Source organism: Ahaetulla prasina, chromosome 3, assembly GCF_028640845.1.
Source record: "Ahaetulla prasina isolate Xishuangbanna chromosome 3, ASM2864084v1, whole genome shotgun sequence".
Classification (NCBI taxonomy): Eukaryota; Metazoa; Chordata; class Lepidosauria; order Squamata; family Colubridae; genus Ahaetulla; species Ahaetulla prasina.
Window position 1 is genome coordinate 116,364,717 of NC_080541.1, and position 21,097 is coordinate 116,385,813.

The following is a 21,097-nucleotide window of genomic DNA, read 5'->3' on the forward strand; positions in this document are numbered from 1 at the left end:
CTACCGTAACAAAGGGCTCTGGAATTTCATCAGCTGGTGCCTCTGCAGCTCATACAGCAGATACTAGAGCATTGAATTTGGAGGCGTTACAGGAGAACTTGAAGGATTTTATACAAGAAAAATTTAAAGTAATAACTGATGAGATGTCTGAAATGAAAGAGCAGATATTAGAAATTCAAGTGGGAAATAAAGAAGTTAAAGAAGGATTTGTAATTGCAGTACAAAGTTTGGCAACAAATGTGATTTTATTAGAAGAGGAAGTTGAGGAAATCAAGCAATTTAATTCAAAATTAGAAAATAAAATGGATGAATTTCAAAGTAAAATGGAAAAAACAGATGATGAAATAGTTTTGATACAATACAGAAATATGGAATTTGCTTTAAGAATCCGTGGCTTAATTAAAGGAAATAACAGGATTTGAGGTGGTAAAAAAGGTTAAATACTTAGGGGTTTATATTAGCTCATCGAATAGGAAACTGTATAAGAATAATTATGAGTCGTTATGGCAAAAAGTTCAGAAAGACATGAATGCTTGGAAAAAACTGCAACTATCGTTATTGGGGAGGATAGCGGCTATTAAAATGAATGTGTTACCTAGATTTTTGTTTCTGTTTCAGATGATACCAATAATCAAGAAAGATAAAAATTTAGAGGAATGGCAGATTGGGATTAATAAATTTATATGGCAAGGTAAAAAGGCGAGGGTTAAAATGAAAATAATTCAGGATTCACAGGAAAGAGGAGGCCTAAAAATGCCTAATTTTAAACTATATTATGAAGCAGTAGCCACTAGCCCTTTCAGTAATAAGTGACTGGTTTAATTTAACGGAGGAAAGAATTTTGAATATAGAAGGTTATGACTTATTATATGGATGGCATGCGTATTTATTTTATGAAAAAGAAGTGGATAGGGCTTTTAAGAGTCATGTGTCGAGAAGTGCTCTTTTGCGGGTCTGGAAAAAATATTCCTATAAATTAGAATACAAGATTCCTATATGGGTGAGCCCCAGACATGCAATAGAGAATATAAATATAGAACAGAAACAGGAAATGATTACTTATAAAGAACTTTTGTATGCTGAAGGAGGTAGCTTGCAATTAAAATCATTACAGGTATTAAATGAAGAAGGGAGGAATTATACTTGGTTTCAATATGGGCAACTAAGTGCTAGATGGAAAGAAGATCAAAAAATTGGTATAATGCAAAGGGAGGAAAATTTAATAAAGCAAATTAGAAATCAGACCCAGGAGCATATAAAGAGATTGTACAATGTGTTGCTTGAAATAGATTCGAAAAAGGATTTGGTAAAGGACTGTATGATAAAATGGGCACAGAATGTTCAGGAACCAATAATGTTGGAAACATGGGAGAAAATCTGGGTTAGAAATGTTAAGTTTACACAAGCACAGAATTTAAGGGAAAATTTTTATAAGATGTTTTATAGATGGCACTTAGATCCCAAAAAATTATCATGTATGTATCCTGATATCCAAGCAAAATGTTGGAGATGTGACTGTGATGACGCTACATATTTTCATATTTGGTGGACTTGCAAGAAAATTAAGGCCTTTTGGATAAGAATTTGGTGGATTATTCAAAATGTCCTGAAGAAGAAGATAAAGTTCCTGCCGCAATTTTTCCTTTTGGGAATTATAACAGATTGTACAGTGACTGAGACTAAATTGATCTTGAACTTAATAACAGCAGCAAGGCTGTTGATTGGACAATATTGGAAGAAAAAAGAGTTACCTACAATAGAAGAATGGATATTGAAAGTTACTAACTTGGCTGAGATGGCTAAAATCTCAGTCTTTTTGAAAGACAATACGCAGGAAAGATATTTAATTGAATGGAAAAAATGGATTGATTATTTACAAAACAGATATCAGATTAAGAGATATCAGATTGCCTTTGAATAATTAGGATGTATTATTTTATATAATGGGGGGGAGTTACGAAATGAAAAGATTTGGATGAGGTTAATTGGATTAGAAGGGAAAATTTTATTCTATGTTTGGTTTATGTATAACAATACCTTGTGATTGACCCGGGAAGCCGGGGGGTGAAGGAGGGGAGGGGGGTTTGCGGGGAGGGGGAAATTTTTTTGTTTGTTAAAACTTTTTCAATTAAAAAAAAAAGAATACGTGGCTTAAAGGAGAATAGAGAAGAGAACTTAAGGGAATTTTTTTCTGAAGCATTTGCTGAGATATTAGCAGCCCATCCAGCAGATGTGGCTTATCAAATTGACAAAATATATCGTGTGAATTCTTGGATAGCAAGGCAAAAAAAGTTGCCAAGGGATGTTATTATTTATTTTACAAATAGAACAGTGAGAAATCAGATTCTGCAAGCTTCATATAAGGGGGAGAAGATTCAGGTTGCTGGTCAAGATATCTTAATATTGAAGGAAATTCCACCAAAAATGTTAAGGGCTAGGAAGGAATTTGCCTTCCTGGTGAATGAACTTAAAAAACGCCAGATTGAATATAGATGGATTCAGATTCAAAGGAACAAAGGCTGACAAGAGCTGCTGCTAAACGCAAGGAACAAGAGATGAAGGCACAACAACAATTGGCAACTACTACAACGGAAACAGTGGGAGGAGCAAGGCCTAAAGCAAAATGTGATCTGCGGCTGGTGTTCCAAAAGTTTCCTTTGGCGGATAATGGCAATTAAACTATTATCTTGGAATGTTAATGGTTTGAATTCACCACAGAAGAGAAGGAAAGTATTTCATTATTTGAAACAATTTAAAAATGACATTATTTGTTTACAAGAAACACATATTAGACCTTTAGACCAGAAATATCTGATAAATTCAAAACTGGGAGTACATTTTGTTGCCTCCACTTTGGAAAAAAGAACGGTTTAGTTATATATATAAAAAGAAGGATATATCAGCAAACTTAATTGAGGTGGATAATCCTACCAGCAGACAAGGGCAACGCCACGGTGGTCTGAACACATCTGACTACCAAACCAAATTAACCAACCTACTCCAAGACCCTGCATACAAGCTCCTAAAAACAGACCCCACCACCTACCTAGAAAAAACCTCTAGATCCAAAATAAAAGCCTCCCCCATCAGCGAAGAAATCCAACAAAGAATCATTCCCAGAGAGAAATCATTCAGACGCCCTAAGCTCTATGGTCTCTCCAAGATACACAAAGAAGGAACCCCACTCAGACCCATAGTCAGCTCCATAGGCTCACCTCTACAAAACCTAGCCAAATTTCTCGCCAAACAACTACAGCCCTATGCAGAATCCATCGCCTCACACGTAAAAAAACTCATTCCAGTTCATAAAGATCATAAAGAAACAAAACTTACAGCCCAGTGACCTACTCGTGAGCTTTGATGTCATATCCCTCTTCACCCAAGTGCCAATCAAAGAAGTCTTGACAGCTATCCGAAACAAATGTAACCCCCCAAGCACATCTGACCAACCACTGCCTATCCAACACATACTTCATCTATAACGGACAAAAATACAAACAAATAGAAGGCGCACCCATGGGATCACCCCTCTCACCTGTCATTGCCAACCTCTACATGGAACACTTTGAAACCCAAGCTCTAGAAAAATCTGATCACAAACCCAAACTCTGGATCAGATATGTAGACGACACCTTCATAATCTGGCCACACGGGAAAGAAAAACTTGACAACTTCCTCTCACACCTCAATAGCCTACACCCCAAAATACAGTTCACCATGGAAACAGAAGTTAACAACCAACTTCCCTTCCTAGATGTCTTAGTCTACAGGAAACCCAATGGCTCCCTAGGACACACCATCTACCAGAAGAAAACACACACAAACCGCTATCTTCATGCACTCTTACACCACCACCCAGCACAGATCAACTCCGTAGCCAAGACACTCATCTCCAGAACAAAATGCTTAGCTGACGAACAACACCTAAAAACCGAACTACACACTCTCACTAACGTACTAACATCCAATGGATTCCAGAGAAAAAAGATTACCAAACTAATCCAAAAAGAACCCTCCACTAAAATCCAAGACAGAGAACAAGGAAACGGCACAGCCCTCCTCCCATATATAAAAGGCACCACAGACAGAATCAGCAAGATCCTCCACAAACACAACATCAAGAAAGCATTCTGCACAAACCGAAAAATATCCATCATCCTAAGAAACCCCAAAGACAAAATTGAGTTAGAAAATCAAGGAGTATATGAAATCCCATGCACCGCCTGCCCCAACACATACATTGGACAAACCAACAGAAGAATAAGTGCACGGATTGAAGAACACAAGAACTCAGTCAAAAAAGAGGAACCAACTTCTTCCCTGGTCCAACACCTTTTATTTTATTATTATTATTTATTAAATTTTTATACCGCCCTTCTCCCAAAGGACTCAGGGCGGTGTACAGCCAGAATAAAAACAAAAATATATACAATTTAAAACAACATTTAAAAAGAGCAAATTTTAAAGGCTGATTATTAAAATTTAAGTTAAAAAATTAAAAATATTAAAAAAAACCAATTAAAATACATCACTAATTATGCCAGTCCCGCTTTAATGAATAAATATGTTTTGAGCTCACGACGGAAGGTCCGAAGATCAGGCACTTGACGCAGGCCGGGGGGAAGTTCGTTCCAGAGCGTCACTGCCCCCACAGAGAAGGCCCTACTCCTGGGGGCCGCCAGCAAACACTGTTTGGCGGACGGCACCCTGAGGAGACCCTCTCTGTGTGAGCGTACGGGTCGATGGGAGGCAAAGGGTATGTTGTGACCCAGGTTCCTGGACCCGGACTCCTGGACTCGGATGATTCAGAAAGTGAGGGAGAAGACCTGGCCAGCCCTGCTTCTCTTGAGCTCTTTCCCTCCCTGGCACCCACTCAAAGGGAGGAGGAGGGGCCGGCACAGCCTGATTCCATGGAGCCTCCTTCTGATTTGGCAACGCCCCAAGAACAGTTTTGGAGCGATGCAAGATTACGTAGACGTGATCGCTGTGCGCAGCAGCGGAAGAGTTGGGACAAAGCCAAGTCATAATTGTCATGCAGTGACATCTGCAGAGACTATAAATAGGAGGCGGGACTTCCTGTTTTTTTTGTCTTGGACAAAGTAATGAGTTGGCGCGAGCTAATGAATTGGCGCAAGCTAACTGTTTCAATGGAGGGAAGAATATATTCGTGAGTAATTCTGGCCTTATCTATAATTTCCTCGTTATCTCCAGAAACTTGGCAGGCCCGTGGGTAGACGTGGCCAGGACATGTATCTATGTAAATAAAAGGAAAAAAGGAAGGCCTCTGACGGACTCTTTGCTGGGAGTATTGGGGGAAGGGAAACAGAACATTTTGTCCAAGACCTGACTAAAACATCTTCCACCAAAGATGGATCAGCAGCAGGTACAGCAGCAGTTAGAGCAGCTACAAGCGGCTAATCAACAGCTCCAGCAGCAAGTGGCTCACTTGGCAGGCCAACTTGTTGCCAGGAATGTGCCTGCAGCCCCCCCCCCCCCATCCTCCCACTCCTCCTCCTCGTCGCAAGTGCCCGATAACCGTGCCGGATAAGTTTTCTGGGCAGCCTATTTTATCAATTATACGTCGTTTCTGTTTCTTTCTTAATAAATATGCTAACCACCTTCCAGGTTTATTAGAATTATTAAACAAATTATGTCTTACATATTGTAAATTAGTTGCCACCTGATCTGCCATTAACATATTAAATTGACCTCTTAATATATTTATTGACTCTTTTGTTTTACTATCTCCTGGATTGCCTACCAATAACTGCTCCTTCCTTTTAATTTCCTCTTCTAGTTCTTTTCGCCTTTTGTGCAGTCTATTTCTATATTTATTATTCATCTCTAATAAAATTCCCCTCATATATGCTTTACTGGTGTCCCAAACTATCTCTATAGGTGTCCCTTTATCCATGTTCAAAGAAAAAAATTCCTTCATTAGAGTTTTACATTCATTTACATTTTGTTCATATTTAAACAAATTCTCATTCATCCTCCACGACCTCCTGGCCTCTTTTTCCCGATCTAACTCAATCCATACCGGGCTATGATCAGACAAGGTTCTAGAACAAATTTTTGTCTTCTTCACTCTGAAAAACAAATCATTAGTAATTAAAATGAAATCAATCCTAGAAAAAGATTGATGTCTGTCAGAAAAAAATGTAAAATCTCTCTCTTTTTCATTGCGTTCTCGCCATACATCTCTCAATTCTAAATCTTCCATCAAATCAAAGAATGCCTTTGGCAGTTTTACACGATTGGAAATATTTCTAAGACTTCTTTTATCTTTCTGGGTATCCATCACTCCATTCCAATCACCCATTAATATATAAGTTTTATAATCCCAAGATGTTATTCTTTTATGTAAAAACTTATAAAATTTTTCTTGTTGTTGATTTGGTGCATAAACTCCTATTAAAAGTATTTTTCTCCCTTCCAATAAAAGTTCAATAGCAATATATCTTCCTTGATTATCCGCTTCAATTAGTGTTGCAGATAAATTACTCTTTATATAAACAACTAGTCCATTCTTCTTTTCTGTAGCAGATGCAACAAAATGTATTCCCAATTTCGAATTTATCAAATATTTCTGGTCTAATGTTCTAATATGTGTTTCTTGTAAACATACAATGTCATTTTTAAATTGCTTCAAATAATGAAATATCTTTCTTCTCTTTTGTGGTGAGTTTAATCCATTGACATTCCAAGATAAAAGTCTAATTGCCATTATCAGCAATCGGAAACTTTTGAAGCACCAGTAGATCAAAGGGAAGAGTTGAATCAATTAATTTCTTCAGAGGAAATAGTGTTTGCAATTAAGCAGCTTAAAGCGAATAAAGCACCAGGTAAAGATGGCTTGACAACTACTTATTATAAAAATTTACAAAATGAGATGATTGTACCACTTAAGGAGTTATTTAACAGAATACAAAGGGGAGGAGAAGCTCCTCCTTCATGGAGGACAGCTTTTATTTCTTTAATACCTAAAGAAGATCGAGATGGTGTTAAACCAGAGAATTATAGGCCAATATCGCTTTTAAATACTGATTATAAGATATTTGCTAAGATACTAGCGAATAGATTGATGCCACTGATGAATCAATTAATTCATAATGACCAATCAGGATTTATTAAGGGGAGACAGATGAGATATAATATGAGACAAATTGTAAATTTACTTGAATATTTGGAAGGAAACAGCCAGGTTTCAGCAGCATTCCTCTTTTTGGATGCCGAAAAAGCTTTTGATAGATTGGACTGGCAGTTTTTGTTTAAAGTAATAGAAAAAATGCAATTTGGGGATTATTTTATTCAAGCAATTAAGGCTATATATCAAAAGCAAACAGCTCAAATAATAGTAAATGGTGGATTAACAGAATCTTTCAAGATTGAGAAAGGGACTAGACAAGGATGTGCCTTGTCACCATTATTATTCATTCTAACTTTGGAAATATTATTGAGTAAGATACGTGGTTTAGATCGAATAAAAGGAATTAGAATTAAAAATCAAGATTATAAATTAAGGCGTTTGCAGATGATTTGGTTGTTTCTTTATCTCAACCAATACATTCAGCTGTATATTTGATGGAGACAATTGATCAGTATAGTAAGGTATCTGGGTTTAAAGTGAATCAACAGAAGACAAAAATGATAATTAAATATATGAATACACATCAGAGGAAGAATTAGAAAGAATAACTGGATATGAAGTAGTTAAAAAGGTTAAATACTTAGGAGTATACATTACAGCATCGAATGTAAAATTATATAAAAACAATTATGAGGTATTGTGGGGAAAAGTAATTAAAGAAATGGAGAAATGGAAGAAGTTACAATTATCATTGTTGGGAAGAGTGGCAGCTATAAAAATGAATGTTTTGCCTAGATTTTTATTTTTGTTTCAAATGATTCCAATTTTGAAGAAAGATGCAAATTTACAAGAATGGCAAAAAGGGATTAATAAATTTGTATGGAAGGGTAAAACCGAGGATAAAGTTAAAAATAATGCAAGACGTTAGGAAAGAGGGGGTTTTAAAAATGCCTAATTTGAAATTGTACTATGATGCAGTTGTTTTAACTTTAATTTCTGATTGGATTAATTTAACAGAGGAAAGGATTTTGAATATAGAAGGTTATGGTTTGTTATATGGATGGCACGCATATGTAATATATGACAAGAAAATTGATAAGACATTTAAGAATAATATGGTCAGAAGTGCGTTGTTGAGGATTTGGAAAAAATATCAATATAAGTTAGATGGAAAGATACCAATATGGACCATCCCCAGACATATGATAGAGAATATAAATATATTACAAAAAATGGAAGTTATCACTTACAAAGAGCTTTTGACTATGGAAAAAGGGGAATTACAGTTGAAATCTAGGGAGAAATTGAGGGATGAAGGAAGAAATTATACATGGTTCCAGTATGGACAATTGCAATCTAGATGGAAAATAGATCAGAAAATTGGTATAAGGCAAAGTGATGATAATCTGGTAAAACAAATAAAAGATCAAGGTCAACAGCATATAAAGAGATTATATAATGTATTGGTTGAAATTGATTCAGAAATGGAGTTGGTTAAAGATTGTATGGTAAAATGGGCACAAAATTTTCAACAACCTATAATGTTAGAAACATGGGAAAAAATTTGGGTGAGGAATGTTAAATTCACAAGCACAAAATTTAAGAGAAAATTTTATAAAATGTTTTATAGATGGCATTTAGATCCTAAAAACTGTCATGTATGTATCCAAATGTGAAAGCAAAATGTTGGAGATGTGATTGTGAGGATGCTACCTATTATCATATATGGTGGACTTGCAAAAAGTTAAAGCCTTTTGGATTAAAAATATGGTGGATTATGCAGAACATTTTGAAAGAAGATCAAGTTTGTTCCACAGTTCTTTTTATTAGGAATAATCTCAGATTGCACTGTTATAGAGACAAAACTGATTCTGAATTTAATAACTGCTGCAAGATTATTGATTGCACAATATTGGAAGAAAGAAGACTTACCTACAATTGGAGAATGGATTAGTAAAGTATCAATTTTAGCAGAAATGGCAAATATTTCTCCCTACTTGAAAGACTGTACACAAGAAAAATATATATTGGAATGGAGGAAGTGGATTGATTATATTCAAAATAAGTATCAGATTAAAAAATATCAATTAGTTTTTGAGTGAAGTTAGGAATTATTATGTATTAGTTTAAGAAAGAAGGGAATTGATAGTGTGATGGTGTGAAATGGAATATGTTTTATGTTATATTTTAGATTATGCTTGTTAGTTACAATACCCTGTATTCTGTTCTGGGAAGTCTCGGGGAAGGAGGCGGGAAGGGAAGACTATAAATTGATTGGTTGCCATTGTACAGGAATAATGGTAGAATTAAACAAGTTGGAATGGTGTAATGTCGGGACTGCTCGGCAAACACTCCCGAAGGAAAGGGTAAGGAAAGAGGAGTAAAGAAGGAAGAAAGTAGGTAGGTAGGTGGGTAGGGAGGAAAGAAGGAAGGGAGAAGAAAGGATAGGAGGAGGAGAAGAAGGAGATAGAGGGTTAGAAAGGATGGTAGTGAGAAGTGGGAAAGAGGAGGGGAAGTAGGAAAGCGAGGAGAAGGTGGTGGGGGAAGTTTAAGAAGGATGAGAAGGGAAGAAAGGATTAAAGGGGGGAGTGGCAGTCGAGCAGCCCTGACTGAGTATAACTTGAGTATAGGACTGATTGTTGGATAAGTGATTGTATTGTACACTGGTCAAATTGTGGGAATTATTATGGAAAAATAAAAAATTTTTGCAAAAAAAAAAAAAAAGTTTTCTGGGCAGCCTGAGATGTTTCCGACCTTCTTGGGACAGTGCCAGCTCTACATGGCTATGAGGCCAGAGGATTTCCCAGACGACCGGGCTAAGGTGGCCTTCGTGATTAACCTTCTTTCCGGCTCGGCTGCTCGATGGGCCACGCCCCTCTTGCTCCAGGACAGCCCCCTGCTGGCGGACCAACAGCGTTTTTGGCAGCACCTGCGCACCATGTATGAGGACCCCGTTCGAATGCTGACGGCAACCAGGCGCCTTAAGGAACTCCGTCAAGGGAAACGCCCCCTGCAGGAGTACATCGCCGAATTTCGTCTTTTGTGCCAGGACTCTGACTGGAATGATGCAGCGCTGGTGGACGCGTTCCAGGAGGGACTCTCAGAGGAATTGCAAGACGAGCTGGCCCGCGTGGAGGCGCCGCGGACCCTCGACAACTTGGTGCCCCTTTGTCTCCGCCTCGATGCCCGTCTGCAACGGCGACCATCCTGTCGCACCCCCCGGGACTCGCCGTCGACATCTGCACCCCCACTTCCTGCACCACCAGCACCCCGGGTCGCCCCACGTTTTGTAACCGCTGCAGAAGAGCCCATGGAGTTGGGAGCGGTCAGACCTCGCCTGACAGCCCAGGAGCGGATCCGGAGGCGCCAAGGAGGATTGTGCCTGTACTGTGGAGAGCCCGGCCACTTCGCCGCTTCTTGCCCCAGAAAGCGGGGCACGCACGCCGTCCCGAATCCCAACGTGCCCAACCGGGAACCGGAGCAGGCCCGACCCCGGGGAAACCCTAGGTCGGGCACGTACTAAGCCCCCACTGGACGTTGCGGAAGTAGACTCTGGGCCCCCTCGGCATCTGATTCTGGACACACGGATATGGTTGGGGAACCAGTCGGACGGGCTCCAGGCGCATGCGCTGGTGGACTCAGGGGCCACAACAAACTTTATGGACCAGGCCTTTGTGACCCAGGTTGCGGTCCCGTGGTTCCGTGGACCCTCCGATGCGAGTAGAGACTATTGATGGACGAGAACTGGTGTCCGGCCCCATTAAATTCGCCACCCAGCCTTTGCGCCTGGCTATTGGGGACCATGAGGAGGCGATCCAGTTTTATGTCACGGCGGACCTTCATTTTCCCTTGGTCCTTGGGATGGCCTGGCTTCGGACCCACGATCCTCAGGTGGCCTGGTCGCGGAACGCCATCTCTTTCCCGAGTCTGCAGTGCGTCGACCACATCCGCCACACCTGTGCCGGCCAGAACGTCCCCACCGCTGCCATCACCTTGCCTCCTGAGCTGACGGACTTCGCCGACGTGTTCAGCGAGAAGGAGGCGGACCGACTACCCCCGCATCGGCCCTACGATTGCCCCGTGGACCTTCTGCCCAACGCACAACTGCCTGTGGGACGCCTGTATTCCATGTCGGAGCCCGAGTTAGCCGCCCACAGGGACTTCCTGGACAAAAACCTGGCCCGAGGGTTCATCCGGCCTTCAAAGTCCCCTCTCTCGGCCCCGGTCCTCTTCGTGAAGAAGAAGACAGGGGACTTGCGCCTGTGCTGTGATTACCGCCGGCTAAATGCCATTACGGTACGAAATCGCTACCCCCTGCCGCTCATCCCGGAGCTACTGGAGAGGTTGCGGGAGGCCACGATCTTCACCAAGCTCGATCTCCGGGGGGCCTACAACCTGGTGCGGATGCGAGAAGGAGACGAATGGAAGACGGCATTCGGCACCCGATACGGACACTACGAATACACTGTCATGCCATTTGGGTTGACCAACGCTCCCGCCGTTTTCCAGCACTTCATGAGCGGCGTGTTCGAGACATGTTGGATCGGTTCGTGGTTATCTACCAGGACGACATCCTGATTTACCCCGGTCCAGGAAAGCCACCTTCGACACGTCGGTCTGGTTCTGCAACGCTTGGAGCAACAACTCAATGCGAAGCTGAGAAATGCGTCTTCTTCCGGACTTCCATAGAATTCCTCGGGCATATCATCTCGCCCGAGGCATAGCCATGGACCCATGTAAAGTAGAAGCTTTGTGTAGCTGGGAAGCCCTCGTCGGGTAAAGGATGTTCAGCGCCTGCTGGGCCGCCAACTACTACCGGACCTTCATCCGGGCTTGCCACACTGACGGCTCCACTTACCCAGCTCCTCAGGAAGAAGGTTGCGTTCGGTGGGGTCCCCACAGCAAGAAGCATTCACAGCCCTCAAGAAAGCCTTTGTCACGGAACCCGTCCTGAGGCATCCCGACCCGCTCCGGCCTTTTGTGGTGGAAACGGACGCGTCAATGTGGCTCTGGGAGCGGTGCTGCTACAGGCTCCGGCGAATGGTGGCACACTTTTTCCTGCACTTACTACTCCCGGAAACTCAATCCTTCCGAGCGCAACTACACCATCTGGGAAAAGAGTTGCTGGCTATCAAGGCTGCATTCGAGGCTTGGCGACACCATCTGGAGGGGCCCGACATCAGGTGGAGGTCGAGCGGACCATCGGAATCTCGAGCACCTCACCACAGCTCGGAAGTTGAACCAGCGGCAGATCCGGTGGTCGTTGTTTTTGCCGGTTCAACTTCGCGTGACCTACATTCCCAGCGGTCACAACCGGAGGGCGGATGCCCTGTCCCGCAAGCCAGAGTACCTCTGCGCCAAGGACCCCTTCCTCCACGGACAGTGCTGCGGCAGAAGCCTTGGCTGCAGCACGGAGCCAGTGGACTTGCGGGCCCAGGTGCGAGGCGCAGCGCCAGGACGCCTGGTCGCAGCAAAGGAGAGGAGGTGGGCCCCACGTCTCCTTGGACCTTGGAGGAGGACTTACTCAAGTTTGGGCGATTATATGTGCCCACAGGACCACTCCGAGCCCTCGTCATGACCCAGTGCCACGACAACCCTGCAGCAGGACATTTTGGGTTCTTCAAGACCCTCCACCTGGTGACACGGACCTTTTGGTGGCCCCGAGTGCGGCATGATATACATGCCTACGTGACATCCTGCGTACCGTGCCGGCAAGCCAAGACCGCCATGGGGGCACCTCCCGGGCTCCTCCAGCCCTTGCCGACACCTGACAGACCCTGGGGGGCGATCTCTATGGACTTCCTGACAGACCTGCCGCCGTCCTCTGGGTTCACCACGGTGCTGGTGGTGGTGGACATGCTCACCAAGATGGCACACTTCATCCCATGCCGCGGACTGCCCACAGCCGCAAAAACGGCCCGTCTCTTTCTGCAGCACATCTTCCGCCTCCATGGTCTACCGGACAGGGTGGTTTCGGACCACGGAGTTCAGTTCACAGCCCGCTTCTGGAAGAGCCTGATGGCCGCGTTGGAGGTGCAGGTGTGTCTGTCATCGCACCATCCGGAGACCGGCGGGGTACAGAGAAGGTCATCGGTATACTGGAACAGTATCTCCGTTGCTTCATCAACCAGCAACAGGACAACTGGGCCGACTACCTGTCCTGGCGGAGTGTGGTTTTAACAACTCCCAGCACATCCCTACTCAGATGACCCCGTTCTTTGCCAATGTGGGGTACCATCCGCGGCTCTTCCCTCTGGCACCACCAGACTCTCCTGTTCCCGAAACGCAGACCTTCCTGACGGAATTGCATGCGGTCCAACAGTTGGTACGGCAGCAGCTGGATCGGGCAAGGAGGACTACAACGGTCCGCCGACCGCTCCCGACGGGCAACGCCCCGCTGGCAGTTGGAGACCGGGTGTGGCTCTCCACCAAACACCTCCCGTCCGACCGCCCAGTAAAGAAGTTGGACCACCGATTCATCGGCCCGTTCCCTGTCGAGGCAGTCATCAACCCGGTAGCCTACCGACTGACCCTGCCACGATCCATGCGGATCCACCCGTTTTCACGGTCCCTTCTGGTTCCTGAGGCCACGAGTCCCCTTCGGTGCCCAACAGCACCCGTCACTGTCGCCGAGGGCGGATCGGAGGAATCTGAAGTCCACAGCGTCTGAGACTCCCGCTGGCTGAAGGGTCGTTTCCAATATTTGATCGCGTGGAAGGGATCGGGACTGATTTCTCCTGGGTAGATGCCTCCGACGTTCATGCCCCTGACCTGGTGCAGGCCTTCCATGAGCAGAACCCAGCCCGACCGCATCCCGATCGTCAGCCCCGGGGGAAGGGCCCTGCGGTGAGGAATAGTGTTGTGACCCAGGTTCCTGGACCCGGACTCCTGGACTCGGATGATTCAGAAAGTGAGGGAGAAGACCTGGCCAGCCCTGCTTCTCTTGAGCCCTTTCCCTCCCTGGCACCCACTCAAAGGGAGGAGGAGGGGCCGGCACAGCCTGATTCCATGGAGCCTCCTTCTGATTTGGCAACGCCCCAAGAACAGTTTTGGAGCGATGCAAGATTACGTAGACGTGATCGCCGTGCGCAGCAGCGGAAGAGTTGGGACAAAGCCAAGTCATAATTGTCATGCAGTGACATCTGCAGAGACTATAAATAGGAGGCGAGACTTCCTGGTTTTTTGTCTTGGACAAAGTAATGAGTTGGCGCGAGCTAATGAATTGGCGCAAGCTAACTGTTTCAATGGAGGGAAGAATATATTCGTGAGTAATTCTGGCCTTATCTATAATTTCCTCGTTATCTCCAGAAACTTGGCAGGCCCGTGGGTAGACGTGGCCAGGACATGTATCTATGTAAATAAAAGGAAAAAAGGAAGGCCTCTGACGGACTCTTTGCTGGGAGTATTGGGGGAAGGAAAACAGAACAGGGTAACAGCAGGCGGTCTCGTAAGTACCCGGGTCCTAAGCCATGGAGCGCTTTAAAGATAGTTACCAAAATCTTGAAGCGCACCCGAAAGACCACAGGAAGCCAGTGCAAGCTACGGAGCAGCGATGTCACGTGGGAGCCACGAGCGGCTCCCGTTACTACTCGCGCAGCCGCATTCTGGACTAACTGCAGCCTCCGGGTGCACCTCAAGGGCAGCCCCATGTAGAGAGCATTGCAATAATCCAGCCTAGACGTAACCAGAGCGTGAGTGACCGTGCATAAGGCATCCCGGTCAAGGAAGGGACGCAACTGGCGAACAGGCGAACCTGGTAAAAGGCCCTCCTGGCGACGGCCGCCAGGTGTTTATCAAAAGACAGCCGTCCATCCAGGAGGACGCCCAAGTTGCGAACCACCTCCTTTGGGGCCACTAACTCGCCCCCAACAGTCAGCTGCGGCTGCAGCTGACTGTACCGGGATGCCGGCATCCACAGCCACTCCGTCTTGGAGGGATTGAGCTTGAGTCTGTTTCTCCCCATCCAGACTGCACAGCTTCCAGGCACCGGGACAGCACTTCGACCGCTTCGCTGGGGTGGTCCGGGTGGAGAAGTACAGCTGAGTATCATCAGCGACAGATGATAACTCACCCCAAACCACTGATGACCTCACCCAGCTTTATAGATGTTGAACAGGGTAGGCGAGAGAATCGACCCCTGAGGCACCCCACAAGTGAGGCGCCGAGGACGACCTGCCCCCCTGTCAACACTGCTCATGATCGGTCAGAGATAGGAGGAGAACCACCGATAAACGGTGCCCCCACTCCCAATCCCTCCAACCGCAGCAGGATACCATGGTCGATGGTATCAAAGCCGCTGAGAGATCTAATAGGACCAAGGCAGAGGAGCAACCCCTGTCCCTGGCCCTCCAGAGGTCATCCACCAACGCGACCAAAGCCGCTGCTGTAACCGGTCGAAGCCGGACTGGAACGGTCTAGATAGACAGTTTCCTCCAGGTGCCGGGGAACTGCCATGCAACCATTATTTCTACAACCTTCGCCACAAAGCGAAGGTTGGAGACTGGACGACCCAAAATAGCTGGGTCCAGGAAGGCTTCTGAGGAGAGGTCTCACCACCGCCTCTTCAAGGCGCGGGAAAACCCTTCCATCAAAGAAGCATTTATAATCCCCTGAGCCAGCCTCGTCACTTCCTGAGCAGCCAGCACTAACCAGGAAGGGCACGGGTCCAGTAAACATGTAGTTGCATGTAACCTCCCAGCAACCTGTCCATGTACTGGAGCCACAGAATCAACTCATCCCAAATAACCTCAACAAGACGCTCTGTCATCTCAGCTGGATCCTCGCAATCTTGGTCCAAACTATCCCGAAGTTGAACGATTTTATCGATAGATAACCGTTAAACTCCTCAGCTCGTCCCTGTGGGTCATCCCGCCTCTTGATGGAGGAGGAACGGGTCACCAAACAGGGCGGCGGTTATCTGCCGATGCAATGAGGGTGGAAACGAGAACCGCCTCCTCATTGCCACTAGGTAGGTCCTAGTAAAGGACCTCACTAGTGTCCGATCAACCTCGAACGGCTAGACCTCCAAATACTCTCTAGGCGCCTTCTCCGCCATCTCTCTCAGCCTCGGAAAACCAGGGAGCCAACTGAGATCTACGCCGGGTCAGAGGTCAAAGGCGCGACACGGTCCAAAGCCCCAGCCGCCCGTTCCCAGGCCGCAACCAGTTCTTCAGTCGTGCCGTGGTAAGATCCTCAGGAAGCGCCCAAGCTCCAGGAACCCTCCGGGTCCATCAGGCACCTGGGACGGAACCAACGATTGGCTCCGTCCCCCTGCGGTGGTGAGCGGCGGTCTGAAAGTCTAGGCGAAGAAGAAAATGATCTGACCATGACACCAGTTCTTTCACTAAATCTCCTAAATCCAGATCATTTACCCACTGACCAGAGATAAAAATCAAATCTAGCGCACCTCCCCCAATGTGTGTAGGGCCATCAGTTACTTGAATCAGGTCCAAGGCCGTCATGGAGGCCTGGAACTCCTGAACCACCGTCGACGACAAGCCGGCAGATGGCAGGTTGAAATCCCCCAAGACCAGTAGTCTGGGGATCTCAACCGCCACGCCAGCAAGCACCTCTAGCAGTTCAGGTAGGGCTGTAGTCACGTAGCAAGGAGCCAGGTACATGATCAACAGCCCCAGCTGATTCGTGGCCCCACTTCACAAGGAGGATTCACAGCCAACTATCTGAGGAACAGTGGACTCTCGGCTCCAGACTTTCTTTAATCACAACCGCCACCCCCACCCCTACCTTGGGTCCTCGGCTGATGGAATGCACGGAAACCCGGAGGCACAGTTCGACCAGGGTACACCTTCTGTGCCCAACCAGGTCTCCGTAATGCCCATAAGGTCCGCGGACTCCCCCTGAATAAGGTCACAAATCAGGGGAGCCTTGTTAACCACGGACCGGGCATTGCAAAGCATCAGCCAAAGACCCAAGCTCTGAGGGTCTTGACCATCCGGGGAACGAGTGAGGACTGGGGGGCCGGAGCACGTGATCGCTTTTAAACATCGAACACGTGCTCCCAAAAAACGATACGGCTCCCTGCCTCCGCCATATCTGCCCCTCCCACTCACCGTACAGATGGGATAATGTTCTCCGCTCTGTGCAATCCCCTCCCCCCGTCTTCGGACCAACTGAAATAATGTCGTGAGCCCGCATTGGGACTGGACATACCCTCCCCGACGGGTCACTCCCCCTACCCGTCAATCCCCTCCCCCCCTTTAAAAACCCCTTATTAAAAAACCTATTAAAAAACCCCCAGAGATTCTTCTTCGAGGCATGCCACCTCTCTGGGTCCCAAGACCCTTCATTAAGGTAGGTCCTCGATAGAACAGAGGGCCACTCCTGCGAGGCGGGGGAACCTCGCAGCCGTAAGAGCTCAAGCACTATGACTATGGAACTGGAATTAAAAAATATGATACAGGCATTTCATGAGGACTTCAAAGAAATAATAGGCAAATTAGATGAGAGAATGGAAAAATCAGAAGGGGAATTTAAAGATGTCAAAGGGATTAAGGCAAAGGAACAAGAAGAAAGAGCAATAAGAGAAGGGGCAAGGCTAAAAGACGTTAAAGAAGAGAGACAAGAATGACTATCAATAAGTAAACTATGGAAGAAGAAATAAAAGCAATATCGATAAACATAAATGGATTAAATTCGGCAATAAAAAGGAAAAGGACTCTAAATAAATTGGAAAAATTAAAAATGGACATAATATGTTTACAAGAAGTTCCTATTAGAAAACAACATAAAAAACTTTTGGAATACCAAAAATTGGGAGAAGTATTTACTGCACTGGTACATCAAAATAAAAGAGGTGTAGGACTATACATTAAAAAGACACTAGCACCTAAACAAATATTTGCTGACCAAGAATGAAGGGTTCTTATGGTGGAAGTAACAATGAATTATGAACAAATACTCTTAGTGGTGATATACACCCCAAATGACGATCAAGAAGATTTTTATAATTGAAGTCGAATATGAAAATATTTGCATGATGGGTGATTTTAATGCAATAACAGAAGTTGAATTGGACTATAAAACCACAAAGATAAACAAGAAGCCCAGAAAAACTCTTCCAGTCTTTTTTACAATGGTGGAGAAATTAAATATCCAAGATGTTTGAAAAAGAAGATACCCGAAAGAAAAACGATACACTTTTTATTCAAATAGACATAATGTATGTCATGGTCTAGGATAGATATGATGTGGATATCAACCGATTTATTAGTTAAAAGACAAGATATAAACATTGAAGCAAACACATGGGCAGATCATAATCCGATCACAATTATATGGAAGGGACAAAAAAAGAGATCAAGATGGACATTAAATCAAACAATATTAAATGAAAAAGAGTTTAAACAATATATGGAGAAAGAATTGACTTTCTTTTTCAGAGAAAATAAAAAGGAAGATACCTCATTACAAAATGTGTGGGATACAGCAAAAGCATACATTCGAGGATTGGCAATGACTTATTTGGGAAAAAGGAATAAAAAGAAAAGACAAACTCTAAAAAAATTGGAAGAAAAGTATAAGAAATTAGAAATGGAACTACAGAAATATACACAAAATAAGAGAATTAAAAATCAAATGGACCTTAAAAAACATGAATTGAATCTAATTGAAAAAGAGGATTTGGCGCTCAGAAACTTCTAAGCAAATTTTTTGTCAAAATGCAAACAAGTCAGGAAGATGGTTGGCATATAAAATGAAAAAGGAGAGAGAAAAAAAGTTAATCAATTAACTAACGGATGAGGAGGGAACTGTATGCTATTGAAATGAAGAAAAGAAGAAAATACTACAGAATTATTATGAGAAACTCTATATAAACAAGAGACAATATCAGAAGAAAGGATAAAACAATACCTAGAAAAATCTGAATTATTCAAAATACCAGGAGATTATAAAAAGGCATTGGAGGAAAGAATAACAATGATGGAACTAACAGAAGGGATTAAAAAACAAAAGAATGGCAAAATGCAGGCCCAGATGGATTGCCAGCAGAACTATATAAAACATTACAAGATGTAATAAGCAACACAATGCTGAAAGTATTTAATGAACTACTGATAGAAGCGAAGATACCAAACTCGTGGATAGAGGCATATATTACTCTTATACCAAAAGAAGACACAGACTTGCAATAAATAAAGAACTATAGACCGATTACCCAGTTAAATGCAGATTATAAAATATTTGCATCAATAATGGCTGATAGATTAAAGAGATTGTTAAATGAATTTATACACATGGACCAAAATGGTTTCCTATCCAAAAGACAGATTAGAGACAATACGAGAATAATTCTGAATACCTTGGAATAATATGAAGCGCATCCAGAAAAATAAATGTTGTTGATGTTTCCTGATGCACAGAAGGCGTTTGACAACGTGAATTGGCAATTTATGATAAAACAACTACAAACTATGGATTTTAGGGGGAGATTTATAAATATGATTAAAACAATTTATTATAAACAATCAGCAAAAGTGCTGGTAAATGGAGATATGACAGAGAAGGTTAATATTATGAAAGGCACAAGATAGGGTTGTCCTCCATCGCCATTATTATTTGTGTTGACATTAGAGGTATTAAATAGAAGTATAAGACAAAATGAAGAGATAAAAGGTATTAGAATTAAAAAAGAAGAATATAAACTACAGACATTTGCAGATGATTTAGTCTTTATTTTAGAATAGCCACAAGCAGTTGGGCCAAAATTAATAGAACAAATAGAATATGGAAAAGTGGCAGGGTTGAAAATTAATAAGAAAAAAACGAAAATACTGGTGAAAAATATGATAGAGAAACAGAAAAAGGAGTTAATGGAGAAATTGGATATTCAGATTACTAAAAAAGTAAGATACTTAGGAATTCAGTTAACAGCAAGGTGTATTACGATTAAGGATAATTACTATGAATTGAAAAGACAAATTGAGACAATTTGGAAAGATGGAAGAATCTACAATTATCATTAATGGGAAGAATAGCAATAATTAAAATAAATATATTACCAATAGTATTGTTTTTATTTCAAACAATACCAATAAAAATAGAAAAAAATATTTTGAAAATCTTAATAAAATATTAGTGAAATTTATATGCCAAGGGGAAAAAGCGAGAATTAATATAAAAATGTTACAAGATGCAAGACTCAGAGGAGGGTTTAAACTATCAAATTGGGAATTATATCATCAGGCAGCAACATTATCATGGATGAAAGAATGAACTGAATTAAGAAACACAAGGTTATTGACATTGGAGGGTCATGATCTGCAACTGGGTTGGCATGCTTTTTTATGGTATGGGAAGAATAAGATACCGTATATACTCGAGTATAAGCCGAGTTTTTCAGCACGTTTTTTGTGCTGAAAAACTTCCCCTCGGCTTATACTCGGGTCTATACGGCTTATACTCGAGTTTTTTTTTTTTTAAAGCCCCTCGGCTTATACTCGAGTATATACGGCTTATACTCGAGTTTTTTTTTTTCTTTTTTTCACATTTTACCGGATGGAAGCCCTGCCGGTGCAGTGAGAGGGCGGGGCGGGGGAGCCGCCAGCCTTCTCAGCTGAGGAGGAGGTTTCAACCGGTAGGTGCCTCATTTCCCACCCTCGGCTTATACTCGAGTCCCCAGTTTACCCCAGTTTTTGGGGTAAAATTGGGGACCTCGGCTTATACTCGGATCGGCTTATATTCGAGTATATACGGTACATAGTTATTTTCAAAGACAAAGACATTATGTAAGAAATGCTTTATTATCAGTATGGGAAAAAGTTAGAGAAAAACATTATTTGAAAATACTAATATGGCTTTCAACAATGAAAGCATTTGTACATTCAAATATTATTAATATTGGAAGTATTATTAGATATAAATTATTAGATATATATTTTATCAGAAAAGGGGGAATTGAAAACAAAACAAGAATTAGAAGAACAAGGGATTGGTATGGAGTGGTATACACAATTGCAAATACAATCGAGATATGAAAAAGATGCAAAG

The 21,097-nt window shown here is 43.4% G+C and overlaps 1 protein-coding gene across 3 annotated transcripts in view; it reads right to left on the reverse strand.

The window, feature by feature from the left end:
* SUCO (SUN domain containing ossification factor) overlaps window positions 1-21,097 on the reverse strand; it is a 261,150-nt gene that overhangs the window by 185,632 nt on the left and 54,421 nt on the right. The gene's annotated exons all lie outside the window — the stretch shown is intronic.